General features: G+C 40.2%; 1 protein-coding gene across 38 annotated transcripts in view; it reads left to right on the top strand.

The window, feature by feature from the left end:
* ADGRL2 (adhesion G protein-coupled receptor L2) overlaps positions 1 to 22,967 on the top strand; it is a 373,380-nt gene that overhangs the window by 202,106 nt on the left and 148,307 nt on the right. For 28 of the 38 annotated variants that reach the window (XM_085512237.1, XM_085512228.1, XM_015870279.3 and 25 more), the window contains exon 1: positions 18,454 to 18,593. The exons of the other annotated variants lie outside the window; for them this stretch is intronic. The gene's annotated coding sequence lies outside the window, so the exon portion shown is untranslated. Of the gene's footprint in view, positions 1 to 18,453; positions 18,594 to 22,967 lie in introns of those variants that run through there. 38 annotated transcript variants of the gene reach the window in all.

Raw genomic sequence — 22,967 nt, 5'->3', positions numbered from 1 at the left:
GATACAAACAGTATCAAAGCTGGCAGCGTTCAAGAAAACCAATAGCAAAACACAAGTTTTACAATGAACGATAATATGATTTCCAATGAACAAGGCAGGTTAGTTGCTCTTTGAAACTTTTTTTATAGGAAAGTAAAACCCACAGGTGAAGCTGTTTTGAAACACTTGTTTTTAACCGATTGATCTAGCCCTCTGAAAATAACAATGAGTTCTGCTTTGGCAATGCCTGTGATGTATTTTTACCTGACTGCTAACTGCAGGTATTTCACAGGAATCAGGACTGAGGATCCTTTTGGGGCATGACTGTGATTAAAAAGAAGGAAAAGTCATGTTGAACTAAGGGGGAAAAGAAAAGAATGAGTTGCAAAATTGCATAAGAACTACGTTTAACCTCCTTCATTCACAAACATAAAAACGTTATAGAAGATCTTGAGTGTCATCTTTAATTAAAAAAAATAAAATAAAATTAACTGTGTGACAGTTAAGTTTGTTTGGGATTAAACCATCAGAGGGTCTGTCTCTTTTGTGTATATTTGCCTATTAGCAGTAGGTACTTGGCACAAGGATTGCATGTAGGTTGCAGCCACAGACAGACACTTGTGCTGCATACACCCTTTTCTGCAATGTTCATTTGGCAATAATATTGTCAAAGGTAAGTGTTTACCAGCAGCTTTAGTCTACTTAAAACCATTTTCGCCTGAGGCTGATCTTGTGAAGAAAGCTTGGGGGAAGGGCAGAAAAGAGGCACTACATTTCATTTTTCATGAAAACAAATCTATTCAGCCAGTAGCCTGATTTGAGGTAATTTATAACTGGAAATTTGCATGCTAAGTGAAGTAAGTTGTAATCATTTTTATGTTGAGACCAATTGCGTGCTTTATACTATAAGCAAAGATAATGGGACAAACGCTTGAACCTTAAGGGTTACTACAAAAAAACAGTAATAGATTATTTTGGGGAGAATTAATTTTTATATGTATAACCACATACACCTCCATGGATTTTCCCTGACTTGCCTGGAATACAACATTACTCTGCTGATTACGGATTTCCATTATGTCAATATTAACTCAAATATAAATATATTTTCAAGTTGGGTGTCTTTAGCTTAAGGAGTGGGAAATTGAGCTTCCTCCTACTTTTCCCTTTCAATATTGCAAGGCTTCTTAATCCTAAAAATAAGATACATGTCACAGAAGAAAACAAATTGTTGGAAATAATTAATACCAGTTTAAGAAAAAACACTCTCCTTCTCATTTCTAACTCTAGCTGTGTTTAATGAATAAAGATTAAATGCATATTACTATGAGCAGTCACAACATCTAGATTTTAGTCTAAAAATTGACTTTTCTCTATATGTTACTAAATGATCTTTTACCTCAAATGATTCCTAAATACATAATATTTAGTAATAGCATTTCATTAAATATAAAGTAATTTGGTTGTGAATTTTTAATTCTAAAACTGTTTTTGATATATGGAAAATCATGTCTTAGATAAACTGAGAACATAAAAGAACTTCTAACATACGTAAAAGACCACTGCAGCTAAAAACCAGATAAAAAAAAATACTTCTCACTTTCCTTTCAATTAAAACTCCGTGCAATTATTCCTTTAGATTGCAGATCTCTTTTGGGATTCTGGTTACACAGAACTTTTTGGTTCATTTCACAGGAATAATATTCATCTTAATTAGCAAAAACAATTGATGGGCTTTTCTCTTTTCTACAAGAGGGAGTTCACTCGGTGTACTGATTACGAGTAGTAGATTATCCTGATAAATGAAAAGTTCTTGTCTTTCTGAACAGCAGCTGAATATGTTATCTGTCTTCAGCCTTGTAGCTTCTTTGTTAGACATCACCTTGTTGAGACAGAATGACTTACTTAGTAAGTGGTTGACCCGATTTTTTGTCTGGCACCCTAACATTGCTGGGCATTATGCCAGACTGGATCTGCATTTATTTATGACTGCATTCAAGGTTCAACTATGCAAATTACAACTATTAGCTAAAAAAGCATAGCAGATTTGTTTTTTAAATATTTCCATAGCTCACAAGGTCAAAGCATTTGTTTTCACAATTTTAAAATATAGTTTTGCAAGTAACAATCGGTAATGTTCGAAGAGATTGTCACCTTTTAACATTTTATTTAGACTGAATTAGAACATAAACATTTTTCCTCATGTGCTACAAAATAATTGTGTGGAGCACAGGAAGAAGAGACATAAGCTGAAGTGAGCTAATACATATTATTTTATTTGTTTGTAAATAGTTTAGCTGCTCAGTAAAGAATTACAGTAGAATAAAAGGGAGCTGAATTTTTAGAAAGTCACTGGAGAATGCAGTCTTCCTCCAAAATCCTGCCCCATTGGGTCTGGCTGCAGAAATCTGTACCCCAGAGACATCCCTTGCCTGCAGGCTGACCAGCTCCTGACTGCCTGCACAGATTATGCTCCTAGTTATTTGGGATTGTTTGCAATTCATTCTGTCTGCGTGATGTCCAGTGTCAGACTTTGTTTGGATCCTTTGATAATCATATGTATAGACTGTCCTGGTCGCTCTTGTCCTGCTGATTAGGTATAGTTCTTCAAAGTAACATGGAAAACACTTTCACAAATCTCGCAACCAAATGTACTAAGAAATGTCTACAGAAAGTCTAAATGTTATTTGAACACATATCCACTTATAAAACTATCATTTGTAAGCAAAATTTGGAAAGCAGTTGTACATACAACCCAAAATAGGCAGATTTAACAAAGATACATCTCTACCTTATCTTAATTTCCTAACAAACTTAAGTATTAATAAAACTTACAAATGTATCAACAAGCTTATCTGAAAAAGATACACAATTATAAATAATCATATTTCTAATGCAACATTCAAAGATTCTTAGACAATATAACAAAAATAGGCAATACCTAAGACATAATATGCAGTATATAATATATAGAGATGTATAATGTCAACACAGAATATATATATATATAGTAGACAGCGACCATTTCTTCACAAAGAAAGGGGAAGTAGATTTAGATATGAGCAATAGAAAACAGCGTGTTTTCTAATATATATTTTGGGCACACTTTGGATTAGGTCTATATTTTGTGACAGAATCCAAGGGGAGCACGTTTCTTCATTAGGCGAGCTGACACAACACCAATGGCTGCTTAATTTACCTATTGCAGTATGAAATAATTAAGAAGGCTAAACCTATGGCGCTGAGTATTTATTTGTCTGTAATAAAGGATTGTCCTTATATATATATATATATATATATGTATATATATATATATAATGAAACAGTTAACAAGGCTCAGAGTTGTAAATATAAAAGCATTTCAGATTCTGTTGACTAAGAAAAACAGTTTGAGTGTTCAGTGGCTAAATGTAGTTTTCATTTGTGAGATAATTTTTATTCAACAACTGAGTTTTGTAGGTTAAAGTAAAATAATGTGTTTCAACAGAAGTAAAAGAATTGTCCAGGATATAATATGAATGTCTGAGTGCAGGATAGAGCGAATTAAGATAAACTAATTGGCCAAAGACCAATTTCTCTGTTTTAGTTATCATCCAGTCAGAGCAGAAAAAGGACTCATTGATCTTAGTAGGGTTTCTTCCCTTACTTAAGAACTGCAGGATTGAGACTGTAGGGCTTCTCTGAATCATCCGTAACAGTATTTCTCCATACTTCTCCTAATAAGGATTGAAAGAGGCTGCCAACAAAGTAGAGAAAATATATTAAAGTGGAATAAAAAATATAGATTGGATTGGGAATATGGAGATTTTCCATCAAATTCATAGAGCTTGCACAAAGAAGTAGATTATGAGCCTTATTAATACAATACAAAGACCCAGAATTTATTCATGGTTTAAATTTCCACGCTTTAGCCAATCCTTTTTTTAAGAGTCCCTGCTCCAAAGAAAGGCACAGAGCACTGTGTTACAGTAAACACCAGCAACTCTGCCCACAGTCAAATCTAAATAATACTTAAGAAACTAAATCCAAAACATTAGCAATAAAAATACTTAGCATGTATTTCTTTCCTGGGAGCATACATGGAAATTGAATTCTACCGAGCTGCACTTACGTGGCACAGAATTCAATTAAAAAAAAAAAAATCTGTCTGGATTCCATGCTGTGAAAAGCCCTTGCAAATTTATTTTAGGGACTTCGGGTGTGGAGCCTGGACATAGTTTTATTTTATTATTAATGGAATCAGTCTTAATGTCTAAGGTTATTCTTTACTTGCCTCTGCTGCACAGTTTTCACATATAAGCCAACTGAGGACAACTCGTTATTAAAGAAGTCGGCAGGTGTCCTGTGCTCTGAAACATATTAAATAAAGAACTCAACGGGATCATGTTGACTGTAAGCTCCACAAAGGAATTAAATAATGAAGACAGAAGCTCTTCAACAACGGCCATTTCTGAATTAGTAAAAATGCCTTGTCAGAAGGTGGAAAGTTCTCTTACACATTTTTACTGGAATCTCTGTTGTGGTATTTCTGAAAACATGAAGTCAATAGTTTTTAGAGACGTAAACTTTCTGACCCAGGTTTTATGCAATAAAATGATCAGAATGACAGGAACTGAGGAGACAAAATCTGCCCTTCTCAGTGCAGCCTTATTGCTCAACAAAACAGCCATTGCAAAATGGCCTTGTTATCACTCTAAAGTTTGTTAAATTGTCTTACCCATGTCAATAATAATATAGAGTAGCTGTGGGAAATACAAAGAAAAGAGCAGAAAAGGGTCCATTGTATATTTTTAGTTAATGTTTTTCTAATGGATCAAGCCCTCCAGCCATGGTAACCTTTAAAATACAGTCTCCCTTGAGATGTAAAGTATATTGGGATAAGGTAATTTTAAATCACATTAGCAGGATTCAAAAACAATATAAATACCATTTTGAACTTCCCATTGATTCTGAGTTGCTGTGTAATTGCAAAAGACAAACGTCTTCAGAGTGGGCCTTAATGCAAGAAATCACAAAATGTATTGAATGTTCACTTATTAAAAAATGTTGTCTTGCAGTAATTGTTTGAAGAAAATTGACAATTAAGAAATGTAACTAAGTCCCTTTTTGAACAAAAATAAAACTTGATTTAATTTTCTTTGGGAAAAAAAAAAAAAAGTCAACTTCAATAGGTCTGAGCATCTCACACTCAATTGGAAAATAAATTATGCTAAGTGCATCCAGACTCACCCAGCATCTTGAAGAAACCATGTTTATTATGAACCAAAGTCTTCCGACAGCTTACTATGACTTTGAAATAACTAATATGAAAAAATACTACAAACCCTTTGTTGACCAGGTGTTCTCCCTTTTTATCAGTATGGTTTATTCCTATAATGACCATCCCATGCTCTGTCATTAAAACCTGAGCTTTCCTTTCAGGCACTCTGCCTCAGACATGTGGAATTCTCATCTGCAGTTTTTACTCTAAGATAATCACACAGGGCTCTGGGAGCAGCAGCTTGCTGCAAACAGCTCCACGCTCTGGGAAGCAGCAAGTATGCATTTACAATTAAAAACTCCTTCTCCAAAACCTAACATCATTTTTAATATAAGACATAAGGTGAAACATTTCCTTATATTTAGGTATGTGATTCTAGAACCAACTATATAGTCTTAGTTCAGCAAACAGTTTGCCTGTGTGTTTTCAGAAGTAGGGCCTCAGCTTCTGTTAACTTGCAGGAGAAAAATAAATGTGATGTTCCTAAGTTCTAATGCCATTCATCCTCACAAATATATATATATATACACATATATATATAATACAAAAAAATCATTCCATATGCATATTCTTTTTTTTTCCCAAAAAGAAACAAACAATTTTCTAGTATTAATTCTTTCCTAGGCATAAGATAAACTTTATTTGAATTAGTTACTGTTTGCTAATCTCTTATTGTCAGCCTGATGCCTTTTGTATGTGTAATTATTTGTTTAGCAGAAACATTTCTCAGATAGTTCTAATGAAACTGCAGAACTAGTCCATTTATATGCTCTTTATCCTCAATGGATGATGAAACATTTATCTTGTCCAATGTTTTTCAAACTTTCAACTTGCAATTGTCAGATCCTTCGGCAGAGTAATGCTCATCCTTTCTTAAAATATGTTCACATGAGCCTGCCTGGACCAAAAATCCTGCCAGTGCTGCATCATAATGACCCGCAGCAATGCAAAAATACGTGTAATGGGCCATGTGCTGTGCATGTCAAGGGTTGCACTGCTAAAAGTGAAAGCAAATTTTGATGCAATATGTAAACAGAGTTATGCTTGTGGCTTAGTCTGTATGACTGGCTAATGCTATAATCCCAAGCCAAAGAAGGCAGTAGGGAGCTTACTCTTGGAGATCTCTTGAGTGAAGCACAAATGGCATTCTCTAAGTGCACTGGAAGAGTGACTGACCAAATAAATTGAATGCATTCAATCACTTTTAAGACATCTCATCCGTGTGTAGCATTTTGATCCTGTGCTTCAGTAAATGTATGATTAAACTTTTATTAAAAAGTAATGCTCCTGTTTTAATGATGGTTAATTATATGTAATTAAAATGAAAGGATTAATAATATTAAACATTTCTTCAGAGGTAAAGATAAATATAAATACATATATTGTAGTATGATTACATATGAATATATAATACTGAGCATATATTACCCTCAATGCATTATGTAAAATAGGAAATGAATAATATAATACATAAAATAAAATTATACTCTGGGTATTATTTATATTAAAGACCTGGTTCAGCACTTCTATGTTCATAAAATCTATTTGATTTTTTTTTTATTTTTTTTTTAGTGCAGTATGCAAAAAATCTTTGAGGCAACCTTAAAAAAATATATAAAAATGTCCCTACAGAAAATAAATCTTTTGTGTAGTCATGCATTAGAATTTGGAAATACCTCATTTCCAGCTAAACCCAAAGCTATGCATCTCTATAGGCCTAACTTCTACTGATTTTCAGAATCTTTGCATCAGTCCTTAAATACACATATGAAGGCTATTCTTCTTGCATGCCATTTGCTTATGTCTGACATATGTAATCTCATTTTGCCTCATTCTTATAAAATTCTGTATTTAGTGAAGCGAAATGACAATTTGACTTCGCCTTGTAAGTAAACTATGTTTTAAGCTATGTCTTTCATTCCAGCTACCATCTCTGTCCTTAGACAGAGAATCATTAAATCATTAAGGTTGGAAAGACCACTAATGTCATCTATTCCAGCCATCAACCCATGCCTGTGACTGCTCTAAACCACATTACTCTGTAAGCCATTGACTCTTTTCTTGAACACCTGTAGGACAGTAACTCCACCACTTTCCTGGACAGCCTGTTCTGATATATCACCACTCTTTCTAAAACGTTTTTCTAACGTTTTCCATCCTGAACCTCCCCTGGTGCAGCTTAAGGCCATTACATATCATTCTATCACTAGTTACCGGGAAGAAGAGGCCAGCCCCCACCTCACCACAGCCTCCTCTCAGGGAGTTGTAGAGAGCAAAATTCTGTATCTCCATATCTACATTGAAATGCATCCACTCAAACTTAGTCCTGTAAAGTTTTGTGTTTTAGCACAGTCTAATGAGCTGAGGAATACATTAGCTTTTAAAATAAATCTTTAAGTTGTGTCATTTAAAATCAGAGAGATGTTTTGGTCTCTAAAAACTATAAGGAGCTAGTATTTGTCTAAAAAGACCTTAAGACCCTCAGAAGAATTTTAAGGATTTTTATGAACCTCTGCATGCATTCTTTAGCTGGATTTTGGCAGAGTTTCAGTGGAACTCCAGTACAACTCAATCAGTTTACTTTATAATTAAAAAGAAGGAAATAGTAACAAAAATACATAATATATGGTACTCGTGTTTATAATAGAAACATCCATAAAGAAAGAAACATGTTCTAACTCTTCTCATTACCCCAAAGGGAATTGCATCTTTAATCACACAAAGCACAACGGCTTTCTAATTTTGTTTAAAGTGTTTCAGTACTTACAAAAACCAGATCAGGTTATTGTAAATCTAGAGCAAATTAGAATCATTGGCCTCTGCTCAGCTGTATTCAGGAATACTATGTAAATCATAAATTTAATGGCATACTAAGACACACATCTGTTTCTATTTTGTGGAAGTTAATAATCTAACTTCAGAGTATTTAAACATTACTTGCATTAACTGGAAAATTGTGAAAAACAGAGACTGTTATAAGTCATAATGTGTTGCTGCATTATGCAAAGGAAAATATAAAAGTTGCAGGCCTGTACCAACAGAATAATTTTCTGAGAGATATATGCCATTGTCCGTCTCATGACCTTGCATCTCCTCTATTAGAAAAACATCACTTACACCAATAGAGATGCATGGCTAAGTAGAATCTGCACCTGCACACGGTAGATGTTAGTATATATTTTTAGTAGCAAATGTCTTTTGCAACAAGGAATAGATGATGCCTAAATTCTCCAGGACTGCATAATGACCCAGTGACTTTTCTCATAGTTAGAATGCAAATAATCCAACTAAATAACCTGCAGACCAATAAGTGTATCACTACTGATTTGGAGTATATTTTCATCACTAAAACTGATAACGATTGATTTCCAGTATAGTACAATTTACTTTGGGGTCTGGGGTGTTCAGTATCTCATAAGTTGCCTCATACTAATATTCTTATTGAACAACTGTACTAACCTTGTACTAATCTTTTAGAAAATGCATCTGAACTTGGTTGCAAGACAGAACAGAGTTGGCTGGCTAGCTTCAGCACTGTAATAAAAGATCTAATTGGTAAGGTTTACTACAGTAATGGATTGTAAGGTGATAAATTTTGACCAATAACTTCCTTGGAAACTCAGAATTTCATTGCATTAAGAGACAGAGTTAAAATATGCAGAATACTAAAGTAAATCTTTATTCATAAAAATAATGTCAAAAGCATAATTTCTTATAGATTTTTTTCTTTCCAAATAATCCGTTTATTTAAAGACACTGAATCTTTGGGAAGTCAGATGCCACTTCTGTGCTGTTTCGCTTGTGCTAAAATTACCTGCGGTAGTAGATACTTTGCATTAAGGCTTAGGGTGCATAAAGTTGAATGGGATTTATGTAAATAACTGTATGAATATGTATCTCACCTTTTACCAGTACTAATTTTAATGAGCTGTATTTGAGAGGGAATTATATTAATATATACAACTGATAGGGAATTTGCACATTCATTTTACTATCAACAAAAATTCTAAAGAAAGCAAATTAAACCAATGCATCCATAATAAAGAGGGGACAGGAAGAGAAAACAGAAAGGTAAAATTGGGCACCTAAATGGCACAATGCAAATGTGTGGTTTATACTTCTTCAGTAAGATTCAGTGGCTGCATATGCAGGAAGTTCTCCCTCTTCTGTGTAAATGCATACAGAGTTCTTACTTTGCTTTCCAAGCATGTGATAAAAGCTTAACTGATATATTAAATGCGGAACTGTGATTTTCCCAGTAAAATAAAAAATATCATACTTTGGTGATGATTATTCCACCAACAGCAGCCAATGCTCATAGTGGGATGGAAAATAGCATCTTAATTAATTATTGAATATATTTTAATATTTATAATTAGCAGTAGTACTAAGCATTCAATAGATGTTCCCTAACTACAGTGCATGGTAGTAATATCATTCTTTGACTGCAGTGTGTTAGGAAGGCGTAGCCATACCTTCAATCAGATTCAAATACTATTTGTCAAAAACATTGAGGTCTGTCAGAAGTAAATGATCATTTAATTAGAGAAAAAAAAGGTGGAATATCTTTGATCCCTATATTTTAATGATATTAATTCCTGTGTGCAGCAGGTGTTTGTAATGTATAACAAATCATTACTGAAATGGAGGCTTTTATAGGCAGTTTCAATGAAGTAAAAATGACTGTTCTTACAACTACAAGCTACACCTGGCAATGTAACACGAGCGTGACAAAATATGAATGAGAAGATATAAACCTGGAAACAAATCTGGGTCTCCCACCCTGTTCTTTGTCCATGCCAGCCAAGATGGATTGCAAAGCAGTACTGATGTATGGAGTGGCTGTGGAGGGGGGAGACTGACTGTGCTGCTGTTCCATCATTCCCTGACCAGTGATCCATGATGCATTTCTGGTATCTGCTCCAGAGGGAGCCAATCAAGTAACTGTCAGCATCTCAATGGCAATCAGCACCAAGAGGAAAAAATAGATTCTTGTAAAAAACATAGAAGGGACCAAGCCCTTGGCTTAAACCACAAAACAAAATCAAAGCAAGTATAACCAATCAGCTTCGGGTTATGAGCTCTTCCAGAGCAGGATGGGAAACTGAGAAGCAGAACCAGATAACATGTACTTAAAGCATCATGCTGCCTTGATTAAAACTACCAATGAATTTATTTTAAATAAAACTCGATAAAAACATCATAATCAACAACAACAATGAAAAAAATGCACAAAAGAACAATCAAAAATAACAAAAACAAAAAACAACAAAACCCCACACTTGTTCTTACAGAATAAAATCTGGTGGCATACTGACAAACAGTATATATGAACTAGAATGTGTAAGTTTGGAAGCAAATATGGCTCTCAAGCCCTACCTTTTGATAAGGAAATTTGAAAATTGCAATCATGAGGTGAGGAATACCCAGTGTGAGATTCTTTTATTTCATGATTGATCCTGAATACCCCGTTCTTTCCTGTTCATAACCTATTACCACATCTCTGAACTTGATGGTTGTGATTATGAACCAGATTTTCATTAGGCATTGTATAGAATTCTGACAGCTAAACTATAAGGGAGAAACGTGGAAGGAATATAAGCCCTTAAGCTTTTTTTTTTTTGCTTCAGTGCTGCCTACTTGGGGAGGACGCCCCTGTTCAGTAGGCATTTCCAGACTTTTTGCTGAATATTCCTTCAGCTCTAATGCTCATTATGCCAAATACTGCTTCAGTCAAGACAAATCAAACTAAGAAGGTCTATGTCTATGTCATTGCTAAGACTGCCTGTAAAACAGAACTGAGCATCTAACGAGCACCTGGCACCCACCAACACAGTTATCCTGTCACAAATTCATCAGTAATCACCACTTTCCTTTAAAGCCATACCTTTATTCTGCATCTGGCTGTAGGAGACTTGTCCTTTGTGAAATAGGATCAGTTCTCTCCTGCCAGAAGGGACTCACAGGCACCTCACTTTCCAGCTAACAAGTTCTCTAACCCACAGCTTGATCACAGATGGAGATATTCTCCACTTTTCCTGTTAAAACTGCATACCAGGCAGTAAGCAATTCAGGATTCACTGGGTCAGAAACAGAGAGCACCAGAGAAAACATGATTGTAGTTCAGTGGTCTGGGTAGCCAGTTGGAATGAGGAGGCCTGAGTTCTGGAAGTTGGTCCAGTAAGTTGGTGTGTTTTATGCCATAACTTCTTATGAAAGTAAAGCTAACTGTACACCAAGTATAAGCATTTAAATCTTCATGGGTTTGTAGAGCCCTGCAGATAAAGATGAGTATTTACCCAGGAAACTAAAGGCTGAATCTGTGAAAGTGAATCTGTGAAAGAACAGTTTATTCTGGATGTCATCTTCAAGCAGGTAGAAGAAAATAAGTTTATTAGGAGCAGTTACCAAGGGGAAATCATGTTTGACAAATCCAGTAGCCTTCTATGATGGCTATGATGGGAAGATGAGGGGAAACAGTGGATGTTGTGTACCTTTACTTCAGCAAGGCTTTTGATGCTGTCTCCCATGACATCCTTGTAAGTGAATTTAGGCAGTGTGGTACAGATAAGTAGACAGTGAGATGTATTGAGAAGTGAATGACTGGCAGAGATCAGAGGGTTGTGATCAGTGATGTAGATTCTAGTTGGAGGCCTGTAAATGGTGTTGTTCCATAGGGACTGGTACTGAGTCTACTCTTGTTCAAGATCTTCATCAGTGACCTGGATGAAGGAACGGAATGTACCCTCAGCAAGTTTGATGACGATATAAAGCTGGGAGGAGTGGCTGACACACCAGGTCTTGCTGCCATTTGGGACTGCCAAGACAGGCAGGAGAGTTGGATGGAGAGGAGGTTCAAAAAGGATAAATGTATAGTCCTACACTCGTGGAGGAAAAAACAGAGACATCAGTACAGGCTAAGGGCTGACCCACTGGAAAGGAGCTCTGTGGAGAAGTACCTGGATGTTCTGGTGGCCAACAGGTTGTCCATGAGTTAGCAGAATGCCCCTGTAGCCAAGAAGGCCAGTGATATCCTGGGATTTATTAAAAAGAGTGTGGCTGGCAGGTTGAGGGCAGTGATCCTCCCTTTCTACTCTGCCCTGGGGAGGCCACAACTGAAATACCGTGTTCAATTCTGGGCTCTCCAGTTCAGGAAAGACAGGGAATATCTAGAAAGAGTCCAGCAGAGGACCACAAAGATGATGAGGAGCCTGGAGCACTTCCCTTTTGAGGAAAGACTGAGAGACCTGTGGCTGATCAGGCCCAAGAAAAGGAGACCGAGAATGGATCTTATTAATAATTATCTAAAGAGTGGGTGTCAAATGGATGGGGCTGGGCTCTTTTCTATGAGTGCCCAGTGACAAAACAAGGGGCAGTGCACACAAACTGGAAAACAGGAAGTTCCATCTGAACATGAGAAAAATCTTCTTTACAGTGAGGGTGACAGGGCAGCTTTCTACCTGCCAGAACAAAATTACATTTATTTTAAATAGAAAAATCTAATTTAATTTCTTAGAATTCTCCTGAGCCTTGCTTTGTTCCATAAGAAACTTTATTTGCTGTCTAAATACAGAAATAATGCCTAGGCAGTTGGATAAAAGGGAACCTAGACAAGTGCAAGCCTAGTTGGAGAATTAGGATCTCATTAAACATCTCTTTCCCCAAAAGCTCAGCACTGTAGTTCCTCTTCTGATAGCATTGTTTCAATTCCTGTACTGAGATTTTATATGAAAACAGGGAATTGTACTTGTCTCTTTATAAGTATGTTCTGCTACGTGACTCCTAACAGCTCAATTTTGAAAACTCTTTGGCCTTTATACATGCCTCTAGAATGTAAACTCTTGTCCACCAACATACACACACACACAAATACCCAAAGCCTCTAGTAGAGAATGTACTTCTTCAGCAACACAGAGCTTTATCACTCCCCAACATTTCCTTTTCATAGAGGAGAAAAACAACTGCAGTATCTCAGCATGAACACAAAAACATGCGTCTGAATGTTAAAAAATCTTATTGATGTCTTCTTATTTCTTAATGTGATACAAGAATCCTGTTTCAGCATACCTAGTTAATATGGAATACACATGCTTTTGTTTCATAGATGCATTTTTTGTGAACAAGGTTGCTTCTAATATTACTTAATTAAATCAAATTAAATTAATTTCTATTTAAGAAATAAGAAACAACAGCTTTGTTGAATAAAATGATCTTCATTTTCTTGAAGCTATTTAAATTAAAAACATGAGTTTCTACAGTTGGAAAAAAAACATCCATGGTTAAAATGTTTGAAGCCCATCAATCTCTTTAACCACACAGCTAATGTGTTCCTTCTGTTTGCTTTGAATGAAATCACCATGAGTGGTTAGATGTTGATTTAACATAAAGCAAATGGAAATGGGTGTTTCCCTAGTCATGTGTAGAATTTATTTTAAAAAACAATTAGCAAGCGTTATGAGTAAGTCAATGATTTTGTCATTTCTTAAATAATGATATAGATTATAAGTCATTAAAATTGATTACTGAAGTAAACTATGTTTAATGCAAATTCATATTGTGTTTATTTGTTGGGAACAGCTGCAGAATTCTCTCACTTTATTGATGAATTCAATTTTTTTTTCCCCAAGTGACACTTAAATCAATTACTTAGTTTAAAAGAGCAGTAATTGTAAAGATATATTTCTAAAGTTTTAAGACAATACATTACATATTTCCTATTATAGTTTATATCGTTCACACTTTGTTTGCATACATTTGTCTGGAAAAATAATTGGTGGTTTTCTTTCGAAATGAAGCAAGCAAAATTTGGCCTTCTCATTCTTGAGCTGTAATGGTAAGACTGTATAATAGTTCGCAGCCTTTACACGTACAAATTAAACCACATCTTTACATCACACCACTTTTAGCTGATGCTACTGTACTATATATATGCAAACTCTTCCATCAGTCTTTGCTAATGTTACATCTAATTATTTGTTAGTAGATATGTTATTCACACGAGTATGTACAGATAAGAGGAAATGTCAGCCGCTAGTATTTAAAGTTCAGTCATTTCATAAAACTTCAGTAATGGAAAAACAGGTTGCATAAAATCCACGCTAACCATTTCTCGTGGAACAAGTGACTGTTAAGGTAATACGAAAATATTTATCAAGCTATTCAAACGTTTTAAAGTCATATTTTTTAAGGAGAGACGGATGTAAGATGCACTTCTAGGGTAAAAATTCCCACAAAACAACAGCGACTAAACCCTCTAGGGAAGTCAGCAGTATCATATTTGTAGACATCACAATTTGGCTATTGTATGCCATAACTTTAATTTTTCTCAGATACACCTTCTCCAAACACACAGCTGACAATTACATCTCTTCCAGTTCTTACCATCCTATAGACAGTCCCTAGAAATGCTCAGTGACATACAGATCTTGTGCTTATTCCAAAAATTACGATGAATTTGCTTTTAGCTTTTCAAGGACAAAAGCCAGCAGGTTCACCAAAGTAATTTGATAGCAAAGCACGCAGAATATACAGCTTAAGCTGGAACACTACAGAATTTAATGTTAGCAAAAGGGGTAGGTAAAAATGTTTTTAAGTGGTCTTAGAAGGAGTAAGACATTGCTTGCAGTATTTCTAAGCTTGATATTTTGTGATGAAGCAGCAAAGCAAGACTTGAAGGGAAATCTTTCTGTATTTACTTGTGGGGTCTTGGAATGAAGTACATATTTTAAAGGGATGCAGCAAAAAGCAAACAAGGGGCAGTTTTAGTGTTGAAAAGAGACTTGATCTGTTGCAACTCCTTTTTGTATCTTAATATTCAAATCTGGCACTAATTGTGGCGGAGTGAAAAACAAAGGATTGGATTTAAGGATGCTATGACTACATGTGTATAGAATTTTCCTGCTTTAAAGAAACAGATGCTGATTCATATGAAGTCAAATTAATTGCTTGAATGTTTTACTTGCCAAAAGGATATACGCTTCTGCCAGGTATTCTTATATCCTAGTTTGGATTCAATGAGAATTAATGGAAACACATGTTTTCTGAAGAAATGCTGAAAGGTGTCTGTTTACATTGTTACCAGTTGTTTAAAGCTCACTTTTACAACTCAGAGCTGTAAAACTCCCTTTCTGCATGCAGAAACAAATATGATTCCAGAAGTTTTTGACGAAAATGGGGAAAAAAAAATTCAGTCCTGCAGCTGAATCTGTGTAGGCAAATCCTCTTCAGCAGATATTAACACAAGCCCCAGCTCTGCAGATATTTTCAACCTTTGAGGAGGGTAAAAATGTCTTACAGAAACCAGTTGAGTATTTTGCTCTAAATGGAAGAATTCCTCTCTTGCTTCCTCTCCAAGGAAAACTGCCAACCCCACATAATTTTTGTTGTACTCTTGACTGTTTTCTGGCTAAGTCCTGATCTCATCAACTAAGGAAAAGGCTGTTAGTTCAGGGCAACCACTGTTTATCTGCAAGTGCATTTATTTGACAAAAAGTAGGATGCGTTAATGATATATGTTGGATATATGGTAAAACGAGAGCCAATCGATATGGATCTCTTTACATCTCTGTGACTCCCTTTTTAAGGATGTCTCCATAAGAGAAACATCCAATCATCTCAAGGAAAACGTTTCTAATAAAATACATCCAAACGCCTTTATGATTGAATTCCAATTAGAGCGTAAGGGGTTCTTTAGGGTTCTATAAAGATATCTATAAGGATATTTTCAGCAAGAAAGGGCATACAGCTATACTGGTGATGTACAGAGAACTTAAAAAAATGTGTGGAAAAAATAGAAAACCTGCTCTTTCACTGCATTTTGCACTCATGTAACCCATCTTTTTTACTTTTAGCTATACATAGCAGGTATAAAACTATCACACAGACACACGATCTCCTGTCCTCCCATGCTGAGCTTGTTTCAAGGCAGCCTGCAGATTTAACCCAGCTGAAGCTGACCTCGGGAAGATGCTCTCACAACGCCTCCATTTGTGCCAGGTGGCGGGGGCTGCTCCCCACTCCTCAGGGCTGTGGCTGGAGGAAGGCCAGCGTGGTGCATAGGTGCTTCCAGGGACTGATCAACAACATTAATATGTTGAAATTTTCCAGTAGTTTTGGAGAGCCATGGGCCCATTCTGTGATTCCTACTACCTCCTGTGGCAAGGACTTAACAATCCAGTTTCCTTTAAATATGTCATGCTTCTCTTAGTGAACGTTAAAATTTTCAGAACTGGAGCACCAATTGCATAGGTATGCAGCGGAGTCCAAATAATTAAGTTAAAAAATAAGCCGTTAGCATTAACAAAAGGTAACGACCCCAATTTCCTGGTGTGGTGTGGGCGTTTTAAGCTGAATTGTCAATGCGCTTTGGACCTAGAAGAGTTTAACAAGCCCTGGGTCTTGTGCCAGAGATCCTGTGGGCAGATGCAATTGAGAGGGCTTGTATTTCACTGCTGCAGCTAGAAAAGGGAGGGAATGGTTTAAACTAACTGAATAAATAACTGGTGGGCTGATCAGGCCAAGTCTGTGCCGCTTTGATCTCCCGCTGTGCCCCTCCGGCCACCGCAGCTGCCCCAGCCCGGGAACCGCGCACGGGCGCTCGCAGCGGCCCCTGTCCCCCCCGTGTCCTCCCCGCCAGGACGAGTCGTGCGGCGCTCAGCTGCTTCTCGTTGACCTTGAGAGCCGGGCCCCGTGCATGCGGCACAGCCCGAAAGGTCGGAGCGGATCCTCACAAATTTGCATCAACACGGAGGGGAAAAAATAAATAAAATAACAACAATCCCAAGCCCTCCTTTCTAAGATGGGATTTGGAGAAGGAATGCAACAGCGCTGCCAACCTGCATTCTGCATCAGAGCAGAAGAATGAGTCAACTTAGCATCCTTTAAATCGCTTCCAAGTGTGTTGTTTACCCTGCCCTGACACGTTTTCCCCAACGCATCGCTTCGCAGCGCCGGCTCTGGCGACGGCTGCGGGAGGAGGGAGAGCCGGAGGAGATCTGGCGAAGGGAAAGGCGAGGAGCTTGGGGGAGCCGCTCGGCGGCCGGGAAGGAGTCGCCGGCTCCCTGCTCGGCCGACCGCCGGTCCAGTGCGTTCGGCGTCGGCTGGACAGAGCCGGGCTGCAGCAACCGGGCACGTCGCGCCGCACCTGGGCCCGGCCCGGGCCGAACGCACAAGTTGGGCAGCGCTGCGCGCAGGGCACGGCCAAGGAGAAAGTGCGGCGGAGACGCCTGCCGGCCTGCGGCGCGTCGGCAGCCAGCGGGGCCGTGGGGAGGCGGCGGCGGCGGGTGGCCGGCCCCATCTCTCAAGCAGCGGCGGGCCCCAGCAGCCGGGCGGTCACTCCGCGTCCCCACGCTGGGCCGGGAGCGGCGGCGGGCGCTGAGCGCTCGGCCTCGGAGGCGAGCGGGTGCCGGGCGGGTGCCGGCCTTAACCCCCACGGCTGGGAGAAGGGAGGGGGAAGGGAAGGAAAACAAAAAGGAAGGAAGGGAGAGATTTTTGTCCTTCGCCGGTGCCGCTCTACGTGCTAATATGTTTATATGATTAGCTGAGTCCAGGGGTGGGGAGGCAGAGAGAGAGGGGAGGAGATTGGAGGGGGAGGAGGCTGGAGGTGACTCCAGTTCAGAGCCGCCGGAGAGTCTGTGTCAGGACTTGGCGATCCCCAGTCACACACGGAGAGGTGCATGAGCAAAAAGGAGGCTGCGATACGATTCATTGGGGTTTTTTTCCTGCTGTGTACGTACTGCGTTTTTCCCAGTGCCGCGCGGTGCCCGCCCGCTCTCCGGCCGCCGGCGGGGCAGCAGGGCCGGGAGGACGGTGGGCAGCAGCGGCGGGGCCGCGCGAGGCCGGAGCCTCTGGGGGAGATGTGAATTAGGGCGCCGCGAACGCCAGAGAGACAGAGGAGGGGGGGGCTCGTCGCAAAATTTGTGAGTTGCTCCCCGCTACTCCCGCCGCCGGCATCGCCTCGGCTCCCTCCTCCCGATCGCTGCGCAGAAAGGACTCCAACCAAGGCTGGGCGCACCCGGCGCGCCGCACCTCGTCCCCTCCGCTCCTTTTGCCATTTAATTGAATTTTTCCTTCGCCTGCCTGCGGGAGCCTGGCTGCATCGTACGTTTCGCGCGGAGCGGAGCGTCGGGAACCGCAGGAAAATGTTGACTTAGCCGCGTCGAAGCCTCCCGGCCGGCTGCACGGAGGAGAAGCCGCCGTGCGCGCAGCCCCAGACCGCCGCGCCGCAGCGCCCAGCGCCCGCCCGCCGCCCCTTGCCGCCGACGCCGCCCGGGGCTGACCCCGCACCGCCACCCGCTCGGCGGGGCCGCCGGTCCCGCTGGGGCCACAGAGCCCGGCCCGCCCTCGGCTTAGAGAGGTAAGCGTAGCCCCGCGCCGCGGCTCCCCTCTCCCGGCACTTTGCTCGCGGCTCAGCTCGGCGCTGGGCACGCGCTGCCCGCGGCCCCTCCGCCGGCGGAGGCACGCGCCCCTCGGCGAGGCCCATTGCTCGCGGCGAGGCCCCGCACCGCCTCGTTCACCCCCGCGGAGGTTCCCCTTGCAACCCCCCCCACGGCTTTGCGGAGGCCCCGCGCTCTCCCTTCCCTCCCTCACCCCCCTCCCCCCCGCGCCGAGCTGCGGGGCCCCCGGAGCAGAACAGGCCCCGGTGCGGCTCCCACGAGGGGAAAGTTGCGTCGGTGCTCGCTAAATGATTACCTGTTGCGGGTTTATTTGTGTGCAAGTCGGCCAAGCGCCCTTACGTGCGGGGTGGAGAAAGGAGGGAGAAGAGGAATAAATCGCCCTTTGTCGGTTGTGGAGTGAGAACTTTTTTTTTTTTTTTTTGGCTATTTATTTTCACATATAGAAATCTGGGGCCATCTGGAGACAGAACGCAGAGCGTGTCAGGAGGCAGCACTGCTGTGTCTGCCTCTAAAAATACCGCCGAGCTCTGTCGGCCGGGCCGGGGCAGAAGCGCTCAGGTGCTGCTCCGTCGCGCATTGCCCCGGTGCGGGCCGGGTCGGGGGGGGTGGGGGAAGAGGTGGCCGCGGGAGGAGCGCTCTGCTGCCCCCGGCCCCCGCCGCCCCCTCCTTTGGTCGCCCGCCCCCTCCTCCTCCCCCTTCTTCTTTCCCCCCCCCCCCCCCCCCCCAAAGAGGTGCCATTTCTCATCGTTCTGCACAAATTGTTGGAATTAATGCGAGTGTGAATCCGTACCGTTTGAAGGGGGGTATTAGCATATCAAAGGGCTCTCGGCTCCGGCTCAATTGAGAAAACTTCAGTTCGTCTTCCATTTGCTTCCAAGCAGAGGCCCAAAGGGCAGCAGGGATTGAAAGGGGGCAAAATGGGGAGGTGGGTGTGGGTGATGTTTCTGAACTTAGGCTGTTTTGCAATTACGGGAGTGAAAACCAGGGTCCATTCGCTGCAAGCGCTCAGACAATTCTATTCTATTGATTAATGGTTTGTTCCAAGAAAAGGAAAAGTGACCTTTGGTGACGGCTCCCGCTGCCTGCTGGGGGCTCCGGACTCGCACCGCGCGGGGGATTGTGCGGGCGAACGGGGCCGCGTGGCGCGGGCGATGAGTCGAGCCGACCGCTCCTCGTGGCCTTCTGGTGCCGTGGGGTGCTGTGCGGAGTGCCTCGAGAAGTTCAGAGCTCCACCGGCCTTATGCTTCCATTTCATTTCTCTTATGGAGAGGGGAAAAAAAAAAAAAAAAAAAAGTGAAAATGAGCTTTTCTTGTAATCTCATTTAATCAGTTATAGTGAGTTTGCTGAGATAACTTCATTTGCAATTACTGTTACTTATTACCTTGTAAAATAGTTTGATAACAGATACGGCAAAGCGTTCTGGTGGCGGTGTGGAACGTGTACCGCTGTTGTTGTACATGGCCAAACGTGCACAGGTTTGGGCCGTTTGTGACCATTTCCATGTGTATGAAGGGGAGGCGGCCGGCCTGGCCTTCCATTATCTCTACAAATCAATGCTCATAATCCACCAGCCCAAAAGCCAACCCCAATCCAGTTATCTGTCAGTGTGATGGGACCTCTTCAAGGGGCCAGATGCCTCTCAGGGACAGAGGGGCTGCGCTGCTCTGCGTCTTTGGCAGAAGGGAATAAGAAAAAAGAGAACTTCCTATTCCTCCATTCCTTCCTTCCATACCTTGCAGTTAATGGTACAAGCATGGAAACAAATATTTTGTTTTTAGAAAGGTATTCTAAGTTTGGTGTGTAGCTTTTTTTTTTTTTTTTTTTTTTTTTTTCCCCCTCTTTCTGGTGGGGGTGGTCACCCTATTGGGAAGGTGCTTTTATTTTTTATCGTTGTTATTATTATTATTATTGTTACTATTACTTTCAAGCCCTGGAAGTGCTGTGCCTTTAGAACAGGATGTTCTTACTCCTGCTGCAGTCTCCTTTCATTTAATGAAGGAACTAAGCAGATATGGTATGCCTTGCGAAACCTCCTGCAATTAAATAATTCATATAGATTTCTGTTATTCTTAAATGAGCGTTTGGGCATTTTGTAAACAGGCATGTTTAGTGGTCCTAAAATGGCACATCATTACTTTCCGGTAATTTTCAGCTGTTTATTTATCTAGAGTCTTCAGCTGTCTGGAGCAGCACCCTTTGGGTGTACAAAAGGAACATATTGGTGTAATTGCCATTATCACACTTAAGTTGCTGTTAACTAGGCTGCTCAGGATGCAGAGTGCTGGGAAGAAAGGGCATTATCCTTACAGCTATTAGGGATAATCTAAAAATTGTAGTGAAGATGTTGCGCTTTGGTTCGTATGATGGCAACCCGAAATTTGACAAAACTCTCAAGATTTGGGGGGGAAAAAAAGAGCAGAAAGAAGATTTTCAGCATTCAGATGACAAAATTGGACCACTTAGAGAAAAAATAATGTGCAGCAGCAGCCCTTCAGCTGCCATTTTCAATCACTGTAGCTTACTCTGTGTTGGCAACAGCAAAAATGCGCAGACGACGTTCAGCTGGCTCAGGGCGCTGGTGGTTGGGGGAACCGGGATATGGGATCATGTGGGGTAGGAGAAACCAATTACTTCAGGTTTTGACTTGAGAATTACCAGTAAACATTTTTTTTTTCTTTTTTTTTTTTTCTTTTTTTTTTTTTTCCTGGCATTTGGCTCCCCTGCTCATTAATAGACCAACATCAAAGCAGGCAACCAAACTTCCAAATGTTATAAAAACTAACGTAAAGATACAGATCTCACATGTAGTCTTGCAAGTCTTAATTTAAGACAAGCAGTTGGAGTTTTTATTGCTGCAATTTTCACAATCAGCAGAGACATTAACACCAGGCTGCTGGGTGTTTCCCTTCTCAAAATGAGCAAGAGGAGAGCTCTGAAAAAAAATAAAGCAAAGTTTGCCTGCTCCTTGTGTGATAGCTTCAGAAGCTTTCTCGATGTTTTATTTATCTCTCGCTGCTTTTAATGCTTAAAGTCTAGAAAGGGCTGCTCAGAAATGCTGGTATCTTGTAAGGAGGCACCTTATTAAAATTTAAATAAACCAGGTAGCGTAGTCTTAGGAGCGTGTAGCTGTTATGGTTAATAATGTGGGTTGAATTGTTATTTTTGTTTTTAAAAAGCATTATGTAAAGCTGACGCTAAGGTGGTATTTAAAAAAAAAAAATAAAAAAAATACAGTGTTTCTGATGAAGGAAAAATGTTGCAGTCTTGAGTTAGAGCTTTTTAGAAGGTCCATGACTTTCACTGGTGTGAATGTTAGAAAGAGAGGTCTCCAGCTAGGGAAAATGTTTTTCCAGGTTGTCCATGCAGTACAACTGTGTAGTATGTCATGAATTCTGACAGGTAGGCAGTAATATTCATCCAGTATAAGGTTTAATGCTTTGAATGGGTAGATTTTTTTTTATTTTATTTTATTTTTTTTTTTCTTGAAATTTGGTCTAAAAAGGATACATATTTCCACGCCAGTGCTCATCCCTTGTCCACCTGAAGTGCTGGCGTGCCTATAAAGAAAAACTGTTCACTTCTACTGCAGCTCTTGCTGAGAACAGGACTGTGCCTGGGAGTAATGGGAGGAAAACAAACCTACTACTAGTACCCACCTGGAGATACTTTGTATCAAAAATCGCTGCTAGTCTTCTCTGCCTTCCTCTGAGAAACCTGTGTGAATGGAAGATAGTAGAAGAATTCGGAGTAGCGATTAAAGATTTTAGCTGGTGAACTGCGAGGGAAGTTTAACTACATCTAGTGTGTAATTGAAATCATCTTCATGCATAGGTAGACAAGCAGTCAGTTACAGAGCAGTGTACTTCAGAGCATAGGTTAGTGAAATTCATAGTCAGACGTGTTACTTGGAGATGTCATGTTACACAGACAGCTTTGAAGCATTATTATTTTTAGGATTGATGCTTGTGATGTACAAATGTGATTTGGAATTACACTTTATTCAGCTTCTTAAGTATTTGTGTATTGCTTTTGGACTTAAAATGGTCTTTAAAAAAAAAATAATCTCAGTTTGAAACAAGTAAAAGATTTAAGCCATCACGGCTGTAATTGGATGTCAAGAAAACTGGAAAAACAAAAAGCTATTTTAGGGCCATTCTCAATAGTCATAACAATCACATTTAATATTTAAGTAGTTTTCAAAGATATATGCATTTTGTTTCCAACAGTTCTGAAAATAAAAGTACGAGGTGGCTCTGTTGGAATACAGATAGAACATGAGATATGATGTGAGTATATAGCTGGCTTAGGAATTCCTTCCAGCTTTGCTTTGACA

The sequence above is a fragment of the Coturnix japonica genome, chromosome 11 (assembly GCF_054131305.1).
Source record: "Coturnix japonica strain WE chromosome 11, WE-NBRP24, whole genome shotgun sequence".
NCBI classification, from domain to species: Eukaryota; Metazoa; Chordata; class Aves; order Galliformes; family Phasianidae; genus Coturnix; species Coturnix japonica.
This window is presented reverse-complemented; position numbering and strand designations above follow the sequence as displayed.